General features: G+C 55.9%; 1 protein-coding gene across 1 annotated transcript in view; it reads right to left on the reverse strand.

The window, feature by feature from the left end:
* Positions 1 to 9,712, reverse strand: part of CHD9 (chromodomain helicase DNA binding protein 9) — a 230,944-nt gene extending 221,232 nt beyond the window's left edge. The window contains exon 1 of the mRNA XM_055145071.1: positions 9,692 to 9,712. The gene's annotated coding sequence lies outside the window, so the exon portion shown is untranslated. The remainder of the gene's footprint in view (positions 1 to 9,691) is intronic.
* Positions 9,713 to 10,262: the final 550 nt, after the last annotated feature.

Below are 10,262 nucleotides of genomic sequence, written 5' to 3' on the forward strand. Positions count from 1 at the left end.
GAGCGCCGCCAGGAGTAATTCCTGAGCGCAGACTCAGCAGAGGCCAGAGCCACAGTACAGGGGGTAGGGCATTTGCCCTGTATGCAGCCAACCCTGGTTCAATCCCTGGCATCTCATATGGACCCAAGCACTGCCAGGAGTAATTCCTAAGTGCAGAGTCAGCTGTAAGCCCTGAGCACTGCTGGGTGTGGCCCCCCAAACAAATAAAAAACAAAACCAGGAGTAACTTGAGTATTTGCCGGGTATGCCTCTTCCTCCCTCCACCCCCTCCAAAAAAAAAAAAAAAACCCACAAACAGGGCATTCAGACCAGCAACGCTACCATTCTGGATCCTGGTACCCTTCAGTGGCTACAGACAGCTTAGGTCCTCCTGACTATTGGAACCATTTATCTGCTCACCTTGTTTTGATTCCATGAAGAACAAGCCTTCTAACTAGAATCTGCTTTCCATGTGGCCTTTCCAACAGAGGAAAGAATGTGCTGACAAGCTGACATAAAGTTTTCCCGCTGCTTTGCAGGGCTTGTCCCATTGTGATTTAATATATTTGTGGTCTGGCTTCCTCACCAGGCTCCTGTCAATTTGGTTAATCAGTCCCTGGCAGCTGATGGGGCCCACGTGCAGAAGAGACTCTCCCTCTCGGGCTTGCTCCTCGCAAGCTTCCAGGCCCTGCCATGCTGGCCTTGGGTGGGGGGGGGGAGGGAGGGAGGGTGCCAGAGCGCCAGGGTGATCACCCTCCCTCTGGACACTCGCGAGCCATCCTTGGCCAGGTCAATATCCCACAAAATGAGTGGTGGCAGGCCAGCAAAGCAGTGTCAGACCAACAAAAGCAACTTTATACGTGACACTGGATATAGGAGGGACAGGAAGGAAGGTCCAGGCCTGGGGGAAGATGCCAAGAACGCAGGGCAGAGATGCAGCAGCAGGAGGAATCATTCTGTGGAGAAACGCCCCCCCACCCACACCCCCCCCCCCGCCCCCCGGCCGAGGGCCCACTGCACTCAGTCATCCCGAGCTGAAGGACTGGGGTGATGAAAAGGGGGAAGAGTGTTCTCCCTGCTAGGCCAAGAAAAGAGGAACTGTTGGAGAAATCGGTTTTCTCTACTATCACAGCTGCAACAGTATCTTCACTTTCTTTGTGTGAGAAGCCATGCAACCCTGCAATGAAAATCACAGCGCCTCGGGGCTGTACAGTGGGTAGGCGCTTGCCTTGCACCAGGTTCAACCCTTGGCATCCCATGTGGTCCCCATGCAACACTAGGAGAGATCCTTGTATGATGCGGGGGGGGGGGGGAGGAGGGACACCTGGTGATGTCCAGGGGTCATGCGTGGCTTTGTATTCATTCAGGATTTACTCCCGGAGGTATTATTCAGGGGACCACATGAGATGCCAGGGAACAAACCTGGGTAGGCCACATGCAAGGCAAATGCCTTAACTACTGTACTATCACTCCAGGGCCCCCTTCTCTTTTTAAAAAAAATAATAAAATTAGATTTTCAGGGGCCAGAGTGAAAAATACAATGGGTAAGGGCACTTGCCTTGCACTGCCGGGTATGACCCAAAAACAAAAAACAAAAAATTCTAACTACAGACCACCCTACACTGGTATTTAATGTTTTTCTGAAAGCAAACACATTGCTGTGCATTGATTTTAAAGGAAACTTCAAGGTAATCCTGCTAATACCAAGCCAGTAATACTTGCCATGTATCAGTGGGAATTGTAAAAAGAAACAAAATAACATTCTATTTTGGCGGCGGTTGCTGCTAGCTGCCCTGAGGGGGGCGCTGCTGTCCTTCAGTAGAAAGGAGGGGGGGTGGGGCTGGAGCGATAGCACAGCGGGTAGGGCGTTCGCCTTGCACGCCGCAGACCCTGGTTCGATTCCCAGCATCCCATTTGGTCCCCTGCGCACCGCCAGGAGTGGTTCCTGAGTGCAGAGCCAGGAGTAACCCCTGAGCATCGCCAGGTGTGACACAAGAAGCAAAAAGAAAAAAAAAAAAAAAAGAAAGGAGAGGCAGGCACTGTGATTCCAACACCCCAGCGCTTGGAGCCCACTCCTGTTGGCTCTAATCAGAAGGAAGAGGCTGGCAAGTTAGGGGAAGCAGAAGGCTCTGAACGGCGAGCAGCAGAGCCTAGAGAGGGCATACCGGAGACTTCTCCTTGTTGTCACACCCAGTGGTACTCCAGGGTCATTCCTGGTTCTCAGGGATCACGCCTGGCAACTCTGGGGACCATTTGGGGTACCAGGGATCAAACTCGGGGTCTGCCGCACAAGAGCAAGCAAGAACAGCCTTGCTCACTGTACTCTCTAACCCTAAGGCTTCTTCTTTAGCATCTCAATGCCACACCGAACTGGCTCATGGTGAAATGAGGAGCCAGCACCAGAGCCAAGTCAGAGCCCGCCTTACTCATCAGCGCCCCCCACAGGCCACCGGCAGCGGGTTTCTAGCAGCAACACCCGCCTCTCAGCGGAAAGGCAAAAAGTTGGTTGGTTGGTTGGTTGGTTGGTTGGTTGGTCGGTCGGTCGTGGGGGCGGGGGTATCTTGACAAACAGCAGGCAGAAGTGCCAGGGCTGACGGGAAGGAGGATGCAGGAACAGCTCTCCACCAGTAAGGACTGGGTGGTAAGGCGGGGAAGGGTGGAAATGTTCCCTTCTGGATGTGTGTTTCCCACGAACTCTCCAGGGTGCCCGGAAGGATGCCCAATCCACGGCGCCCAATCCTGAAGTGTGGGACCTCACTCTTCACGCGGCCTTCTCCGATCCACTCTGCTCTCTCCGCACTTTCCTGCAGCCCCTCCAGAATCACTTCTTTGCACCCAAATCCTTGTCTCATGACGTGTTTTGCAGAAAGACCCCCAACCCCAGCACACTCTCAACTGTGTGACCACAGGAATGCTTTGCCCACGGAGGAAGTTCCATTTTATGAGGACATTCGAGAAAAGGCTGGCAGGGCCGGGAGATGGCTCAAGGAGTGGCCCATGTACCAGGCCAAGTTTTGTCCCCCTGGTCCCCTGAACACCACTGGCCATAGTCCTGGAGGTCTGGTGACCCCAAGCATCGCCCATCAGGATACCTACCCCATGTCTAATACCACTGGCTGTGACCCCTATTTTAAAAATGGGTGGGAGGTCAGGAGAAATAGCATAGCAGGGAGGGAGCTTGCCTCGCGCGCAGCAGACGCAGGTGCCACCCCCTGCACCTCATATGGTTCTTCAGAGCCCGCCAGGAGGAAGCACTCAGCACTGCAGGGCACGGCCTCCCAAAACAAAATCCAAAATAGGGCTGGAGCGATGATGCTGCTGGTTGATAATGGGTAGGGCACTTGTCTTGCATGCGGTAGGCATAAGTTTGATTCCCCAGCTTCCACAAAAGGTTCTCCAGTCTTCCAGGAGTGAGCCAAGAGCACTATCAATGCTCATAATAAACAATAATAATATTACTTAAAAATAACGGGAGAGGGGCTGGAGTGATAGCACAGCGGGTAGGGCGTTTGCCTTGCACGCGGCCAACCCGGGTTCGATTCCCAGCATCCCATATGGTCCCCCAGCACCGCCAGGGGTGATTCCTGAGGGCAGAACCAGGAATAACAACCCCTGTGCATCGCTGGGTGTGACCCGAAAAGCAAAAAAAAATAAAAATAAAAAATAACGGGAGGGGGCAGAGCAATAGTAAGTAGAGAGGGTAGGGCACTTGCGTTGCAAGCAGCTGACCCGGGTCTGATTCCCAGCACATGTGACACCCTGAACCCACCAGGAGTGACTGCGGAGAGCAGAACCAGAAAGCCCTGAGCACTGCAGGGTGTGGCCCGAAAACCAAGAAGGAAAAAAGAAGTGTGATTGTTCAATGGAGCTGTGTGGGCTGTGGGAGGATTCATCTGGGTGTGTTTTTGTTTTTGTTTATTGGGTCACACCTGGCAGTGCTCAGGGTTGACTCCCGCCTCTGAGCTCAGGGGTCACTCCTGGGCAGCGCTCAGGGGACCTTATGGGGTGATGCCTCCACCCCTGGCCTATCTCTGTGGCCCTCAATGTTCCCCCAGATTAGTCACTTGGCATTCTCCTGACCCTCAGCTCCCGGGCTCGGCAGCCCTCCTGCTGACTTTGTACAGCCTGGAAGCCAAGAAGTTTTTTTTAGTTTGGGGACCACATGGAGCAATGCTCAGCACTTACTGCTGGTTCTGCACTCGGGGATCACTCCCGGCACGGCTTGGAAGACAATATGGGGTGCCAGGGATCAAACCTGGGTCAGCCCTGTTGAAGGCAAGCACCTTACCCACTGTCCTCTCTCTCCAGTCCCACGCTCAGAAATATTTTTACAGCTCATATGGTTGGGGGGATCAAAGTAATAACATTTACCTGGGGGAACCTGAATTTCAGCGTCTTTATTAGGAATCACTCCTGGCCAGACTGGGAGGACCATATGGGGGGGTCAAGGATTGAAACGGGGCCAGCTGCATACAAGGCACGTGACCCACCCACTATAATCTCTCTAGCCCCCATCTCAGGAATATTATTATTTGCAGCCCCCCCAAGTCCCCAGGGAACTGCGGGGTGATGGGGGGAGCACTACTGGTGATACTTGTGGGTTTATTTTATTTATTTTTTTTGCTTTTTGGGTCACACCCGGCAATGCACAGGGGTTACTCCTGGCTTTGCACTCAGGAATTACTCCTGGCAGTGCTCAGGGGACCATATGGGATGCTGGGAATCAAACCCGGGTCAGCCTCATGCAAGGCAAATGCCCTGCCCGCAGTGCTATGGCTCCAGCCCCACTACTGGTGACACCTGGCGTAACTGAGCTGGGCAGCTCAAGGTTTGGTTCCGGCAATGTGGCACAGCTTAGGCCCGAGGGTGCTACAGGCAAGGAGGTCACCCATCACCGAGGTGACACAGGAGACGGAATTTAAGTCCTTACGTGTGCGAGGCCTGCGACCCTGATCCCTGGGCTATGTCCTGAGCCCAGAAAGCGAGGGTGGAGACGGGTGTTTATGACACCTAGGGTAGTGATGATCCTTTTGCAATACGCACAAATAATGAAATCTTTGTTCTATCTGCAGCGAGCATGACACTGCAGAGCAATTACACCTCTATAAAATGTGAACCAGCCCAACAAAAGAGGCACAGACCTTTTCTTCTCTTCTTCTCCACGCTCTGCCCCTCGTCCCTAAGGGTCTCAGAGGCATGCGAAGGCTTCTGCCACTTGCTGATTGACGAACTGACCGCTCCCTACGCCAAACTAGTCCTCTAGCCCAGGGTCATACTGACAGCTCTGCGCAGAGCACTTGCAAGCGAGTATACTGAGTATCTCGAGTGTCCCTCCAACCTTAGATAAAGGGGTGGGGCAGAAGGGTGGGGCGGGATGCTGGAGAGAGCACTCAAGGCTGGGGGGAGCACCTACACTGAGTCTGGCTGTTGGCTACCGCATAGTCCTCTCTGAGCACTGAATTGGAAGTGACCCCTAAGCACCACCAGACGTGCCCCCCCAAACCAACCAACACACGAAAATAGCTGGGTGTGGGGGTGCTGCTTCTTAGCAGTGTGATGAGGGGGGAGGGGTGCCAGTAAAGTGCATGGGGCACCAAGTCCAGCACTTGTCAAAGGCGGAAATGATCCTGCTCAACCTGCAGGGCCACGATGCTAATCGGATGAAAGGAGAGCTCCCCACAAAACACAGGGCCACCTGGCCAGCCTCTTTCTCCAGCACATTATTGTGTAATTGCTCCTCTGGGCCCTTTGACCCACACTCCTTGAGTCCCTGATCCTGCAAGCAGTGGGCTACCCCTGGCCCTTTGCACGTGTTCAGTGTTCTGCCCCCAAATACTTTTTTCCTCATCGTAACCCCAACTTTGTTGGTCTTTCCTTGGCCTTTCTACCCCCCCCCACCAAATCCAAAGTAGGCCCCTTCTGTTTTCCTCTCCCTTTCAGTGCTTGATTCTTTCCACGCACGTGCAGGAGGGTCTATTTTCAGCCTCGTCTCCTTCTGTGCAACATTTATGCTCTCGAAAGCCAGCACAGATTTAGCAAATGCTGAACCCTCGCTCTTCGGAGGAAACCGAGTTAGGTTTGGGTGGTCCTCTGTCACAGTCGCTCCACCAAGAGATCCATGCCCCCCTTTGTTTTCTGTGCTTCTATTTCAAGGCACCATGTTCAAGACACGTGAACGTACATACGCTGAACTCAGCCATGTTACTGTAACCCACACCAAAACGCATGTGCTTGTCATACACACACACACACACAAAACACACACACACACACACACACACACACGCCTCCGCATGGGGCATCGCAGCTTCCCTGTGCTCAGGATGGCTGGACAGCACCTGTTTGCGAGGCTCTGGGAAGGGGAGTGCATTTTATTTACATCATCAGCTCATGTGTTAGTTTCTTTATTAGTCCCCAGGGTGAGTCCTGGGGGCCTTCCTGGTGACTCGCAGCCAACAAGCCAATGAGGCTGTAGGTGTCGGTGTGGCTGGTGCATTGTGGTTCCAGGGAGTCTCTGGGCCACCCCAGTACTGCTTCACGACCTCTGACAGTACTTGGGGCGTCCAGAGCTCCACCAGCAATGCTGGCTGGCACAGGGAGACCACGTGGTACTGGGGATCACACCAGGATAAGCTGCAGACAGGGTGTGCTCCCTGAACTCTCGCTGTCCTCTACTTATTTGTTTGGGGGACACACCCTGCTGAGCTCAGGCGCTTACTACCAGTTTGACACAATGCCTCGGGCTCTCCCGTGCCAAATATGGCACCTGTCCGGTCCTCGGAGTCGCCCCGCCCCTCTGCCTGGGGAGCAGCACCCTAAACAGTGAAATCAGAAGCAAAGAGCACAGATCTGTGACACTCAAGAGCACCTGCTAGGGGGCTGGGGCAATATTTTCAGTCTCAGCACAGCAGGTAGGGCGTTTGCCTTGCATGCGGCTGACCCAGGTTCGATTCCCAGCATCCCATATGGTCCCCTGAGCACCGCCAGGGGTAATCACAGGGTGTGACCCAAAAAAAGCAAAAGAAAAAAAAAAAAGAAAAAGAGCACCACCTGCCAGGAGGGCCTGGTCTGAGACAGGCCTAGGGTGGTTCCAGAGCTGGGCTATTGTGAATAGCCAGAGTGCAGAGGAGTGCAGATGTCTTTCCCCTTAGAGTTTGAGGGCCCTTTGGGTAGATTCCCTACAGTGGAACTGCTGGGTCTTCAGGAAGCTCAATTGCTGGTTTTATGAGGACCGTCCTTGGTATTGTTTTTTGAAAAAAGGTGAAAGGGCTGTGGGCCTGTCTTCCCTCCCAAGGGGGTACTTTGCCTGGGGAGGGAATTACAAATAAATTGGACTTGAGGATTACAAGTAAATCTGGGTGTGGCTCCACAGCCACAGAGTCCTGAAATCCTGGGGACCTGGATGCTTTCTCCCGCATCTCTCATCCGCTGGCACGTGGGGCCAGGGGGCTGATCTGGTGTCACTCTCCTCTCGCCTGAGCATCCGCAGATCTGCCTGGCACTTAGTGGATACTCGGTGATGCAATATCTGCAGTGACTCCGAGGTCACGAGCGAGAGGCGCCTTGCTCCACATTCTCTCTGTGCCCTCAGTCAGATAAGCATCTGCAGGGCCTCCACTCTAAATCACACCGCCCGGCCCAGCGGGGAACCGCGCCCCTTGCTCAGCTGCTTAGTTAACACATAATTGTAAAGTTGTATTGATCCAAATTTTTGGTTTGGGGAAACCACACCCAGGGATGCTCAGGGAGGGGGTCCGCTCTGCTAAGTGTACAGGGGCTTGTCCAGACGGTTGTGATGGGTACCGTGCAGTGCCAGGACCAAACCCGGGGCTCCGGCATGCATGGCATATGCTAAACCCACAAAGCCACGTCCCCAGCCCCTTACGTACTAAAAGAACACTTGTGGTGGAGGAGGGGATGGTGGGGCGTGGGGACCACTCCTGGTGATACCCAGTCAAGTAAGCCAGAGGCGCATCACTAAGCCCCTGTGATGAGAACACTTGGGACCAAACATGCTGGGGGCGGCGGGACCTCAGGTTCAGGCCCTGCTTATGGGGGTGAATGTCTTGTACCCGGAATGGACCCTGGGCTTTGTCCATGCCTCTGCAGCCTCTGTCAAGACACAACACGAGCAAGTTCCCTGGGCCTCGCCAAGCCGCAACTCCCTCAGCGGTCAATCAGGGGTGATGATAGTATCACCTACTGGGTTCTTGTGTAGAATCAGCATGGTCATGCCCAGAGAGCACTTAGCGCAGGCCCTGACTCAGGACTGTTCTTCATAAATGTCACCTTTCAGGGAATCATTCCCAGGACATAACTAAGGGGTCTGCTCTTTCAGACCCATTTTGCAGATGCAGAAACTGAGCCTGCGCACTTGCACACTTGCCAGCCTTCCCTTCCCTTTCTTCTTTCTCCTTCCTTCCTTCCTTCCTTCCTTCCTTCCTTCCTTCCTTCCTTCCTTCCTTCCTTCCTTCTTTCCTCCCTCCCTCCCTCTCTCCCTCCCTTTCTTCCTTCCTAGAGGGCTTGGGGACCATATGGTACACTGGGGATCAATCCCAGGTCTGCAGCCCGAGAGACAAGCTCCTTACCCACTGCACTATCTCTCTGACCCCATCTTTCTTTCTTTTTAAAGATCAGTTATGAGGACGCTTCCTCCATTGTGCTCATCTACACTAACCAACGCGGTAAGGGCAGCTCATGGGGGATGGGGTGCGGGGGAGGGGGGCTCAACTTGCTGGGTAAGGAGGAAACCCTCACTCCCCCCCACCCCTAGACGGTTTCTCAAGTCCGCATCTCGGCTCCCGACCCCGCGGGGTCCCACGCATTCAGAACCGGCCCTACCGGCACGCAGGGTGTGGGTTTGTTATCTCGGGTTGGACAACTCGGAGGAGGGGAGCCGAGGCGCACGGTTCAGAAGGCACCAAGGAGAATAAGCCAGAAGAAAGGAGGAGAAGGAGGGGCGGGGAGGCGAGGAGGCGAGGAGGAGGAAGGAAGCCAGGCAGAAGAAAGGAAGAATCAGCATTCTGCGCGGGTGACCCACCACCTCAGGTTTTCTGCAAAACCCTTAACACCAGGCAGGGGAGCGTGGTGGGTGCGGAGGGGGACGGCGGCGGGGGGCGGGGGGGTCCTCAAACTTGGCCGCTAGGTGGAATCCCCGGGGAGCCTCGGAAGTGTCTAGCCCTGCTAGCCCGGGTCCCAGCCCCACTGAGTCCCGGCGGAGCTGGAACCGGGGCATCAGCCACCGCAACGTGCAGCCAAGTTTGAGCCGCGGTGCTTCGGGTTTTGCTTTTATTTATTATTATTATTATTATTATATATTTTTTCGGTTTTTCCTGCGTTCGGTACCAGCCCTGGGCTGCAACGCAGAAGTCTCGGGAAGTCTGCGCGCCGGGACCCCTCGCTTTCCGGAGGTCGGGGCCTGCGTCCCCGAGGCCCCGGCGCGACGGCGCGTGCCCCCGGCGCCGCCCGCCCCGCGGCCCCGCGCTAGGCCCGGCTCGGAGACGGCGACCGCCCGGGTCCAACCCCCCACCCCCAGCGCCCCCACCCAAGCCGGCGCCCCCCGCCCCCCGGGCCCGGGCTGGCACGTGCGGCCGCTCCCCGCCGGCCCGCACGCAGCAGGCACCCGCCCCGGCCGCGCGCGCGCCCCCGCCCCCACCCCCGGGCGCCCGGGCCGGCGCGGACACGCCGAGGGGGCCGCGCGGGGGGATCCTACCTCGGCCGCCGGCGCCGCGGCGCTCCGCTCCCCGCAGTCCTGGGGGCGCAGCTCGGCTCTGCCGCCCCGCTCGGCCGCCGCTCGCGCCGGCTCCAGGGGCGCCTCCCGCTCAGGACGCAGGCGCCACCTAGTGGGCGCGGGCCGGCGGCGCAGGGGCCCCGCGCGGGGAGCTCGGGGCGCGCGCGGCCGTCCCGGGCGGAAATGCAGCCGGGGCGGCTGCCCACGTGGGCGGGTTTCCACCCCCACCCCCGCTTAACCCCGGGCGCCGAGCCCGGCGGGGTGGGACCCCCGCCACTCCCTCCGCGCCACTGGGACCTGAACTTGCTGAACTTTCTCCCGGGGGCACGGAGGGGCAGCCAGCCCTGGCTCCGCGCCTGGGATGCATCCTGTTTTGTTTGGTTTTGGGGTTTTTTTTGTTTTTCGGGTTGTTTTTTTTTTATTCCCTGGCTGGGCGCTGTGGTCTTTCTTTGCATCCCAAAGCTTTTAATATAACCCCCTTTTGGCATCGCCTCTATTAAAAATTTTTTTACTATATATATTAAATATATAGTAAATAAATATATATGTGGTA

This window comes from Sorex araneus, chromosome 8 (genome assembly GCF_027595985.1).
Source record: "Sorex araneus isolate mSorAra2 chromosome 8, mSorAra2.pri, whole genome shotgun sequence".
NCBI classification, from domain to species: domain Eukaryota; kingdom Metazoa; phylum Chordata; class Mammalia; order Eulipotyphla; family Soricidae; genus Sorex; species Sorex araneus.